At 41.4% G+C, this 12,468-nt stretch overlaps 1 long non-coding RNA gene across 2 annotated transcripts in view; it reads left to right on the forward strand.

Annotated features, from left to right (window-relative positions):
* The window catches only part of LOC309696498, a 31,724-nt gene that overhangs the window by 18,860 nt on the left and 396 nt on the right, over window positions 1-12,468 (forward strand). The window contains exon 6 of one of the 2 annotated variants that reach the window (XR_014273520.1): window positions 3,417-4,998. The exons of the other annotated variant lie outside the window; for it this stretch is intronic. This is a non-coding gene — a long non-coding RNA (uncharacterized lncRNA). Of the gene's footprint in view, window positions 1-3,416; window positions 4,999-12,468 lie in introns of those variants that run through there. 2 annotated transcript variants of the gene reach the window in all.

Genomic DNA, 12,468 nt, shown 5'->3' on the forward strand with positions numbered 1-12,468 from the left:
CAGGTTGGATACAGGTTTGGAGCCTTGAAAAAAATAAACCCTTTACAGTTTGCTAGCCAATCAAATGTGGTGTGTTTTTGTCCCCGGAGGTGGTGTTTTCCCCTGACCTCTGTGTGACCTCAGCAGCTTCCCTTGTTTAACACATTGAAGTTGAGTGAAGAGGTTCAGTCTTTCGCTGATTCACGCGGGAAGTTAGGCTTCACTGTCTATAAACAGGACCAGAATTTGTAGGATAAGCAGTGAAGTGAGCGGGGATGGCTGAGCTTTAAACAACACAGGTAGCTGCTGGATAAGCGGAGGAGAAGTTGGGGGAGGAGTGAGCGCGCTTCTCGTGCTTTTGAAGTATTTATGAGTATCTTCCACTAAGATTGAACTTTTCTCTCAGAAATCTGAGTGTCAGCTCAGGTAGAAATAATTTCACCCAGGGAAGTTTTAAGGTATTCATACTTTAATAACATTAAGGTTAGCAAGAAACTGACCTATAAAAAGAGCATTGAGGGTTTTCTCTGAGTCAGGACACGCCATTCAAAAAGGGAAGAGCAAGTTTCATGTTGCACTGATCAGATGTTTTATTTGATCCGACTATTTGTTCCACTGGTGTGCAACATCTACTACAAACCTGTTTATGTTTTAGTCACTGGTCTTTCATACACTCAAACACCCTGTTATTATGGTCATCTTTTAGCTGATTTATCACATCGCTGGCCCACTGCGCACAAAACCTTTCCTTCTCTGCTCCTGCACCCACACATTCTCATTCACAAACACATGAACATTTAGACAACCAAACACGAGCACACACACACACACACACACACACACACACACACACACACTTTTACACACAGAGAGAATAAGCTACCCTGAGAAGGGAATGCTGTATTGGGTTTTCTTCAGGAAGCACAGCTCCTCCAAAGCTCTGGTCAGATGAAAGGCGAAGAGCTGTATCGATCGGCCCCGAGCGGGGGGTGGTGAAGCGAGTGGTGTGTGTGTTCTGGCAGGGGTTGGTGGGGGGGCAGAGCCTGTGTCTGTGTGTGTCTGCCTGATGCAGGGCTGCCAGCCAGGCGAGGAGCAAAAGGCCAGAGGGGTACGGGGGACTGTGAGGGAGGGGGGCAGTGAGATGTCGCGGTGGCCCTGTGGCTCCAGCGTAACCCCCTGGCCCCTCGGTGGAGAATGTACAGCACGTACACACGCGCAAACACGTATGCACACAAATACACACACACACACACACACACACAATGCCAGCGCCAGTCTGCTGCTGTTGATGAGAGCTGTCAGAGAATGAACAACATGGCTATGAGCGAGAGAGAGCAGGCTGGCAAACATGCACAAAACATTTTTTTTCTTCCAGTTATCTAGTCTTACTTTTAGGAGTATTATGAAAAACATTTTTTAGTATCATAACAGATACTGACTTTGAGAGGAAAACTGCATTTTTTTTCTTTCTTGTAAAAACAAAAATTAACAAGTGTTAAATATCATAAATGTAATTTGTTTTTAGTTAAATCTGGAGCTATCTGATAGCAGAGATATGGCAAAAAATTAACTCGCTTAACAACTGTGAAAGTGGACCCCATGTCAGTTTTCAGCATTCTTTATAGTCAGGAATATAAAGCACTGAGTCAGTCTGATGATAATAACTTTAGAACAGCTGAGGTATTTACTTTAATACAATGATCTGGCATCCCTCCCCTTACTTCAAACTTGGGGCAACAGATGGCCGCCCCTCCCTGAGCCTGGTTCTGCTGGAGGTTTCTTCCTGTTAAAAGGCAGCTTTTCATTACCACTGTCTTCAAGTGCTTACTCATAAGGGGTGGTCTAATTGTTGGTGTTTTCTCTATATTATTTGAGGGTATTTACCTTAAAGTATAAAGTGCCTTAAAGTCATTGTTGTTGTTGTTGTGTGGAACCAAATAAATAAACCTAAATTGAATTGGCATTCATGCATTACTTTTCTATTCTTGATTTGTTGTTGAGGATTTTCTCAGTGCTAAAAAAACAAACAATGAAATTGTCTCTTTTTCTGTCACTATCTATAAAGAGTGAAGCTTGTTGGCTATTCTAGTAAAGATAAATAGCTTTTTGACAGAATTCTTGTCTTTCTCTTTGCCTATTTAGCAAAAACAATTAAAGGTGCTACTTTTATTGTGAAATTTAATCTAAACCCAGCCTAAATCCTCATTTCCCAAGTCCAGGTTGGCCTTCTGACTTATGTGGCGGTCCCCTGTTATTCAGTGGACAGACTCCTACTTTGCTTTGGACCGCCATTGCTAATGGTGATCCCTGTCTCACTAAATGATACAAAGGAGCAGTGTCCTCAGCTCCAAATCTTAAATGCCATGTTGGGTTCTTGGTCTTGACAAATAGAAAACGATACAAAATATCGACACAGTCCAAGAGTTCGAGTCAGGACAAGACAGGAGACTTGCAGGAGAGGCAGCTCTGGATGACGTTGAGGACTACCACTGCTGATAGGGAATCTTGAGACAGGACAGGCTGAGACTTTCAAAATAAAACACCCACATATACAGTAGCCCCTTTAAACTTGCCCAACACTTTTAATTTAAAGGAAACAACTGAACTGTGTTCACATGGAGCAAAATACTATTGTTTTTAACTTGTTAGCGAAGTTAAATTCAGTACTGCAAATGTGAAATCTACTTATACTCTTGTTTTTCCTAACACTATTCAACGAGAAACAAAACTACAGCCTGAGATAAGTAGCTTACACCAAAATCCGTACGGAAGATTAAGTTGTAAATCATCCTCTGGGTGTTAGATAGCGCTGCCACGGGCTCATTATGAATGAAAGCAGGTTTTCTAAATAGGTAAATTAAAAGTTAAACACTGATGGGCTATAATTTCACTTCTTAAAATTATGTCATGTGAGCTGCTACCAGCTCACATGACATTGGCTGAATTCTTATCCCTCCATGCGTCTTTTGACCGGAAGCCACCCGTGTCAAACAACCCAGACTCTTTAAAGGCCTTCAGAGACTGTAGTTGCTTTTAATTCCAGATGCATGCAGTTGTTTTTTGTTTTTGTTTTTTAGCTTACAATTTGTACCTAGTATTAGACAAATAGCTGTGGCATACATAAATTCCCGCTCAGTGGCTTATCAGATTCGTTTAAGCCAATGCAGGACCATATGTTGACTTGGGCCCTCTGTGCTTTGTGCCCCAGGGGAGAGATCGGCCAGGGCGGCTCACTAATTGAAATGTGTTGGCGACTCATTGACGTCTCGGCTCCAGTTTCAGGGCTATTTTGAACCGCAGTGCTGATTGCTGGTTTCACATCACACACAGGAAAAAAATCAATAGTAGCTGGGAGAGCTAGGGTTTATTCTTTGCAAGCAGACATTAATGCTTTGCAGAGGAGGGTTTGATATTTATCATTTGTCATTTTCTCTCAGCAGATCAGGCTGAACTGTAAAACACGTCTAAACTGCTGAGACTGATAACCAGCACTGCTTGTGAAGAGTTTCCAGAAAATGTTCCGATTCAGAGCTGCGTTCACACAGCTGACCAGGTCAAGTCACTGCTCGACTTTTTCCACTTTCCCTTAAAACTTTTCTTGTGTTTCTTTTTGCATGATTTCATCCGAGAGAGAAACTCTTGACCCCAGAAGGGGCCTTGTTATGGAAAACAGGCGCCTTAAAAGTATTTCTCTTTTCAGAAGGTTGAATCTTTTGGTGTCTTCCAAAGGCATCAGCGTGATTATATACTGTCTTTTCAGTTTTATTTGGCAGCTCACTGGATAGAAGACGACTATTTCAACATATCTAATTGAGAGAATTTATTTACCCAACATTGTCCAATTTCCACATGCAAAAAAACCTATAATTTAGAAATTCTTTAAATCACTAGTTTGGACAAAGAGTCCATTTTTGGTCCACTGTTAAATCTTGTAGAAAATCTAGAAATATTTAACATTCAAGGGCTTACCTCTTAGATCCACAGCTGCATTGCCATTCATTTAACTTAATGATCTCACAGTGCCTGCCTTTGCTGTGGTGGAAATGGTGACCATTGTTTTGATCTTTTGTTGGATTCCAGAGGCCTAATTTGGTATTAAATTGTGGTCATATATGGTACTGCCCATATCAATTAGTTCTGTTTTTATTGCATTGTTTGAAATCACGAAGTCGGATCTCTTGAAGGCTAATGTAGCCGACTATCTGGGCTTTGGCTGCCGGCGCTGCTACCCTTCAAACACAGAGTGAGCCCTTTGAAAAATGGATTGCGGAAGAGATAAGAAATAATTTATGTTCCTATCACTGCCTCACACAAATATGGTGGGGAATACTGTGCCAATAACTCCCACAAACTCAGAGAGGCATGCTATCTTTTACTGCACGAATTATTAACGGCGCTTGGGAGGAAGGGGAGACGCTGTGCATTTTTTTTTTTTTTTTTGCTAGATAGACCTGGCTCGTTGCTCGTCGAGGCTTTCAGTTGAGTTCACCACACAGCATTACAATCAAAGATAAGGACTCCTGCTAAACTGCAAAAAAATGGCTTTGAATGCAAAACTGAATAAACAGTCATGCTGAATTTTTTTAAATGTTATAATTTCCAGCCACATCATAACGTAAGTGGAGGTTTTATTTAAAGAAAACGAGAGGCTGTGAAATCATTATTTTGTGTGTGTGTGTAGGTGTGCATGCTCGGTGTCTGTGTGCTTTTTCTGTGTGTGAACAGGGAATACAAGGAGGAGGAGGGGAGACAGTCCAAAGGGGAGTGTTGAGGGAGGATACTCGGGGTCGGGTGTCCGCTCGCCTCTGTCGGCTGGCGTTGACAGCTACAGACGCTGGTCTAAAATGAGAATCCTCTTGGGCCGCCTGCCTGCCCATCCAGCAAGAAAATAAATCCCATGTGGAAGAGCCGCTGTGTGGGATCACAGACAGCCGCCTGACCCCCCAGATCCACTGGGGGAGGCCAAGGGCGCCGGCACGACAGCATAACCCCCCCTCCCCTCCACTCCCCAGCCCTCCCCCTCCCCCTGGGTTTAATGTTTCTCCGCCTGCTTGCCAACTCTGAAATTCTGGAGTTACAAGACTGTGTTGATCTCACACTTGTGCAGTTTTCAAACTTATTTTAGGCTAGTTTTTTGGACGACTGTTTGGTTAAAGATTTAGCTTTAGGCCCAGGTTACACCACAAAAATAGCAGAGTGGTCTCTTTGTGTTCACAGGCCAATGCAGTGTTAAAAATGTTTTAAAAAGCAAAATGAAAGGAAAACATGACTTAAACCGCTTTGAAGAAGCTGCTGATTTTTGTTGCAGGTGTTTAGAGACTGCAAACAGGAGCCAGAAAAGCTGCCGTTGTAGCACTCTGCACATATTGAAAATGCTGTAGATGAATTTTCAATTGGATGTGTTGTTTAGTAGACTGTAATCACAAGAATGCTTTGAATTGACAAATTTTGTGCTTTCCTTTCCAAAGACTTGTTAGAATCTGGCACTTTTGATCTATCATTTTTTTTCTTCCCCCATCTTGTGATTTTTGATCATTTTCTGTGTCTGCTAACAGAGGTAGAGTCAAGGCCTCGGAGACTGTATCCTCTCTGAACGTTTGTGATATTAAATTCCACAAATTCCAATTTAGAAGAGCCAAACTCCCTGCGGTCCCTTGAGAAGTTTCAGGTCTAGATCAAATGAAAATGAATCAGCAAAGGTAGCATCCTTTTACTGGAGCAAATAACACCGAACAGGAACAACTACTACAACAGAAGTTTGACCTGAACCAAGAGGTGCCATACTCTGTGAATGCCAAAAGAACCAAAGCGAGTCTGAAACGTGGAGAAAGATGAAATCGGTATCAAGGGCAGGTTAGGATTTTTAATTTTTATAATGGCCCAGATTTTTTTATAATTTGTTTTAGTCACCCTCTTTTGTTTAAAAAAACAAACAAACAAACTGATATACTCGCTCGATCGTAATCTCCATCTTGCTGATACTAGGGATTGTGTGTCCTTATGCAAGGGCTGTTTACCATTGTTACTCATTTTATTATATCACAGCTGTACAGTGTTAAAAATGTGTTGAAATATAGAGTAGAAATTTTAACACCAATGTGTTGTTGCTGTTTTGTGTTAATTTGGATAACCCAAAAGCCTTGTGTGCATTATTAATGAAATACCAAAGTGAGCTCCTGCTAACCTGTGCGCGGTGTACTCTGAGGATTATGATGGAAGAATCATCAACTCTGTTTCATTAGTTCTGTTCCAGAAATCTGATTCATCCACAATGAGACAGGTTTATTATAAGTGCACCTTTTCCCTCTCCTTTAGCCTTTAGCTTGCTCTTTAGCTGAGCAGCAGCAGCTCAAACCCTCCATTTGCATCTGCCCTGGAAGTGTCCCGGCACAGTGTTGGGCTGTAGGTCATCTGTGAAAGTGTCCTATGTCCGGTGTGTGATTCCAACACACATTTAATAGAGTTGGGTAGGTTAGGTTTGTACGCACTGTGTTGTTTCAGTAGGTGTATATCTGCCATGATCAGGACCCAAGAAGCGTGATGGATTGTTGGTGAACCGGAGACAAGGAATTGTAAGCAGGATCAACGCGGAATGGATTGCCGGAGCTCTAAATTGACAGGGAGACAGAGCGTGGGTGGGTTTCTGGGTCGGCAGGTGAGTTTCCAGAGAAGCGAATGGGTGTAGAGGGGAAATGCAGGCTGAGTGCAGGTAAGCAGCTCCTCTGGTTGCTGAGGTGGTGCCAAAAGGAAGCAGAATTGTTGGAGCTATCACCAGACTGCAGGTCAGTGGGCTCCCAAATAGACAGGGTTCGGACGAGGTTTCCAGGTAGGTTACTATGGAGAGCACTGAGATATAAGGTAAGTACACTAGTCTTTATTTGAAAACAGGTTTAACACAAAGGCGGTCTAAGTGTCACCATGTTGATGGGGACAGTGCTGAGGAACTGCCGACTGATGACTTCATTACAAACAGGTGCGGGAGGAATGGCTCACAGCAAGAGGTTCAACCCCAGGACAGAAACCACCAACAGCCACAGTAGAACAATGAATATAGGAAGGAGGAAAAAAGGCAGAAAAACAAAACCTTATAACAATATTGTAACATCTACAGACGGGTAGATTAATTAAAACAGTAGCCGTTGTGTCACACGACTCAAATGAAACTGCTTCTATGAAGACTCTGATTAAAATACAGTTTTTTTCTCCTTTTAAAATGGAGCTTGTTGAGAAGAATGTGTAGGTCTACGGAGCAGAGGTGATGAGCTGTGTGACAGTAGAGTGAAGTACCAAAGAAATCTTAGTCTTCATATTCTCTATCCTAGCCCATGCCAAAACAGTCACAGCCTGTTATCTAATACAGGTCTGACATCCCTGGATACTGAAAGTCTTAATATTTCTCCATGTTTTGCTTAAAAGAGCCAAGACCAGCTGTGTGATCACAGTTATGCTAATACAGATTGTTTGGTTCTTCAAAGCCGCAGAAGAACCAAACTAAATTCACTAATCTGGAAATTTGTACTCCGACTAGCGTCACCAGCTAGTCGGATACTAGTAATGATGACCATCAAGTATGTGATGAGAGGAAGGATGAATTGTAAGATGCAAAGTATTCACTGTAACAAGAGCTTCTGCTTGAATGTTAGTGGGAATTTACCGAGATGACAAACGCATAAAAAAAATAACTGTACAGAAAGCAACTGAGAAATGTACTCATTTTAGTTTAGTTATTAACTTGTGTTTCCATCCACTGCCTTGATTATATCAGTTATGTTATTATCATTTAATTATTCACATTTTGACTATCAAAGAAGCTGAGGACAAAAAAAGAATAAATACAAAAAGTATTTTTCAAATACGGATGAAGACTTTTTCTTTCTACTAAGGTGAAACTTCGCAGGTCGCAGAACATTTTAATGTTAGCTGTCATGTTAAAGCAATTATACAAAAGGCACAATTTGGGGGGGGGGGGGAACAAAACTTGAACCCAGCAAATGAGCCAAAATACTAATTCCCTTGTTTTTCTTCAGAACAACTCATAAGATGTGGCAACAGCTTCTATTCAGGTAGCGTAAGCTCACTGAACCTGCTGTTTGCATCATATCACGGGCCTTGCTTTATAACATCTTTATTTAGCTCGCAACTGTTTAGGGGTGATGACGGGAATTCCCTTGTTTGACTCATATGTAAATGATCTCCTCCTGATTGAAGTGATGCATCTCTAAGACTAATGAGTCAGTGTACGCTAAAGGATCCTGATTATAATACCATATTCTCTATACTTAAAATGCTGGTGTTATTATCAGTGCACTACTCACAGCTGGTTCCTCTTGCAGGAAGGGGCAGAGCATCGTGGTTGGGTGATGGCCTATGAGTCAGACGTTTAGTCTTGTTTACGTTGAATAAACCTCCTTGTGGCTGTGACAACTGGTCCAACAGTTGCTTCTAATAATTGAAAAATCCGTGGTCCCCAATTTTTCACTACTTTGATCCATCTAAAACAAAAATGTATACAAAAATGGGGTGTAGCGCTACATCACATGTTTAGGTTAGGCCTATCCAATTGGTTGATGGCACCAACTGGAAATCTGAACTAAGTGACTCCAATCCATGTGGTCTTTGTGCTCTTGCATGATGTTACAGGCTACAGTTAAATGACTATTAATACTAATTTAGTTGGGCAGCATAATAGTGTGGTGGTTAACACAGCAAGAAGGTCCTGAGTTTGATTCCAGTTGGGCCCTTTTTGTGTGGAGTTTGTCAGATATCTGCACTTTAGGTTGATTGGTGATTTTAAACCATGTATTAGGGTACACTGACTCATGCCAGCGTGAATGTTTTTTGTCACTGTGTTAGCCGTGCCATAGACTGGCAACCTGTCTAGGGTGTAGCCAACCTCTTGCACTGGGTCAACAGGGATGGGTTCCACCCCAAACCTGAATTGGATAAACAGGAGACGATGGATTGATATATGTATCAAGAGAACCCCCGTAAACTACAGAATGAAATAGCTAAGGCTTAACACCACAACTTTGGTCAGTTATCTGTCTGCAAAGGTATTAATTTCACCTTAGTGTTTTTAGCTGCTGACTAACAGCTTGTGTATTGTTGATGCTGTGGTTTCGACAAAAACTAGCAAAAGTAAAGTAGAAACATTTTTAAAATGATGTTCTGAAATTTCTTCAGTCCTTTCCACACGTACACGGGTGTTTTAGAAAACGTAGGTTTATCTATGTGTTTTGGCCTTTCGTACATACTTGCATGCCATTTTGGGTCACTGAAAACTGAGCTTTTGGAAACTTGACTTTAAGAAATTCCTTTTCTCTGTTTACATGTGAGCAAGGAAAACAAAGATTTTTTTATTGCAACATCAAAAGTAGGCATCTTTATCATCTTTTATGATGCAAGACTGTGATTCTTGTTATTGTTTGCACGAGGCTTGTGACTGGGACAACATTTCTGTAGAGTTAGGGTCATATTGCCACCTGGTACTTGAGTATGCTCTTGGCAGTGCTGGATGTTATTTTTTTTAGTGTTTGTGTATTGATATTGTTCAAAACACTGCTCATCTAGATGGGATAATTATTACTGTTATTATTATTATTTTTTTTAGGATTTTAGGAACCTATTAAAGTAAACAAATGGTTGTGCGTGGGTGGTGCATAGCTTTGCAGGAGTCTACACGATGTAGCTTTCCACTGTCACTCTGTAAAAAGTCGTGGGGTCAACAACTAGTCGTGGGGTCAACAACTGGCCGTGAGGTCCTCTTGATTTTTCTGTTGGTCCTGCAGTCAGCTGTGTATAAAACCAAAGTTGTATAACATAAGAGCCGAAGTGAAACCAAATGAAAGGTGTCCACTGGGGCACTTTTTGAGCTGCTTGTGTTATTTTTAAAATCTTTGGTCTGTACTTGGTAAATTGCACTATTTCTCTTTCCTGCTCAGGCACAATTTTTAACAAATCAGCATTTAACCTAGAAAACCATATCAGTCTGATTGGGCTTTGCTGTTGGCATAGACGCTATAAAAGATGGGCGTAGCTGCTGTTTTTGAAGTCCCGTTTTGAAACCTTGAGATGAGCTTTTCTGGTTGCCCAAAAAAAAAAATGGATGTGGTAGAGATGGGTGGGTCTCTGTGTAAAGTTACACGCTTATTAGCAACAGTTTGTCAATCGCAAGGCGTTAGCTAATGATTATATGGTTTCATGATCACAGATTATCCTTAATTTAGAGTTGTTTTTTTATTCGCTATGACTCAAAATGACTGACTGAGCTCAAACTCAACATGAAAGTGTTGAGAGGTCAACGCAGGAAGCTGTTTTCCAGTAAACTTCTAATGGACAGGAAGTGTGTTTGAAACCACAGCTGTTGCTCTCTGGTGGTTTTCAGATGAAATGCAAGTTGAGCACACTTCAACATGGGCTTAATTTTTCCAGCTGGGAAGCTACCTGAGTGTTTTATACAGTCTGTGGCTGGTTTTCTTTTTTAGAGGACTGCACAAATGCGTGTCTGTAGGTTGCATGTCCATAATCCTTAACAGTACAGTTGCAATGCAATCGCACGCAAAGGCGTTATCATAAAACTAATGGGATAACATTGGAAGTTTGGGGTATAGGCACTAAAATATGCTCATTTTTAATCAAGGACATTTTTGAAATTGTGAACCTAAGTTCACCAGTTACAGTTAGCAAACAAGGCAGAACATTAGTGAACTTGTGGGTTAAATTCAGGCTAACTGGGTCATTTCCATGTCAAGCAAAACTTAAAATAGTTTAATCTTCCTGTAACTTCCTCTGACTTGTTTATCGTCTCCTATTTTGCCATAGTGGATTTGGACAGGGCGTACTTTGATGCTTTCAGAAGGAACTTTAAATAGTTAATTACTCTCGCCGTGTCTCCGGCGGTGTCTGGATGTGAATGCGGGGGGAGAGACGGAGACGCTTCTGTCTTCTTCCTCTCCTTGTTTTTTCCAGTAGGGGCAGGCCTATATATTTTGCAGCTCATGTCTGAAAGGCTGGCTCCAAGCGCTAGGGGTGGGCTCTCGCTCTCTGATGGTTTTCCAGTGAGTATTTGTCAGGTCAGACTGTGCACCGCCCGGCGGTCTCCGCTCCTCTCCCCGGGTTATTTATTACCACTCTCCCCCGCCGGCAGCGCTGCGGCTCCGGGCCGCTGCCAACAACGGCGCAGAGGCGGAGGCCGCTCTAGGGGGGTTCCCGCCGGACGACAGGGAGAGAGAATGGCTGTAAAACACACTTTGAAGACTGACAAAAGTTGTGCTTCATTAGCCCACACGGCCAAATAAGCCGACCCCAACAGTTTGTGTAAACATCCTTTATGGTTTACAGGGGAGGACTGATCTCTGCGTTTTTGAAGTTTTGTAGACAGCTGTAGACGCTTATCCTCTGCGTAATGTAGCGCTCATAGACAGAATTTCCAGAAAGCAACAGTGTAATTTAGCAATATGAATGTTTAATTTATCATTTAAAAATATTACAGTGATGAAATGTCAAAAGAAAATACACAAACAGTGCAGTGAAGCGGTGTCTGTATTAAGTTTAGTGACCAACCTGAAGAGAAAAATTCAGTAGTGTTAAAGTCTCTCTTGTTCCTTATTGGTTTGCTTTCTATGTATATTTTGGGGTTGTTAAATCAGTCGGTATCTCATTTCTAATCTAAGGGTTTGTACTGCAGGCTCACCAGTTTATTCACATGTGAACAGGTGTTTAGCATGAGACTGAGAAACTCTAAGCTGAGGTGATGCTAATATCTCCACCAGTGTTTTGCTGTGCGAGTGCAAGGCTTGACTCATGGTCGCTTGACTAGAGTACGTCATAGCTGAAAGATGCACAAGTGTGCGTCTGTGTAGGCTGCTCAGAGACATCTCAGGAAACACAGAAAGTCACAGAGTGAAGAAGTAGTTGGCAACAAAAAGTTAATTATATCAAAAGAACTAATGTTTATATCATCTTTGTGGGAGGTACTTTTTTGTAGAATCTACAACACATTTTATTAAAGCTCCTACACAAGCAAAGCTGCCTGACTTTATGCCCTGTGGGTTATTTCTACTCTAAATTGGTTTCAAATGTAACAGAATTAACTTCTTTTTTTTTTTAGCTCAAAAGCAACACAAGCAGAGGTAACGCTCTGTTAACTAAAATAAGATACCATTTTACTGTAATATAGCCATTATGCATTGATGCTGGGATTTTCTGTTTCACTGTAAATTTATGAGGTGTATGAGCAGGTGTGGGTTTTTCTTTGGTATTTTCTTTTCTATTGTACACGAGACTCTTCCACACTGCAAACTGCAAAAAGGAAGTAAAAAGGTTAAAGGAGGTAGAAAGGTTGAGCAAGGTTTCCCCATCAAATCAAGAGGTTGTTTTTTTTTTTTTTTTGCATTTTTTTTTATGTAAGACGCACAGGTTGCTGATGGAAAGTTTTACTCATTTAACACCAAACCAATTTTTTGAAGATGTGAAAGTTGAGGTGTCGTC

The sequence above is a fragment of the Aulonocara stuartgranti genome, assembly GCF_965226115.1.
Source record: "Aulonocara stuartgranti genome assembly, chromosome: 20".
NCBI lineage: Eukaryota > Metazoa > Chordata > Actinopteri > Cichliformes > Cichlidae > Aulonocara > Aulonocara stuartgranti.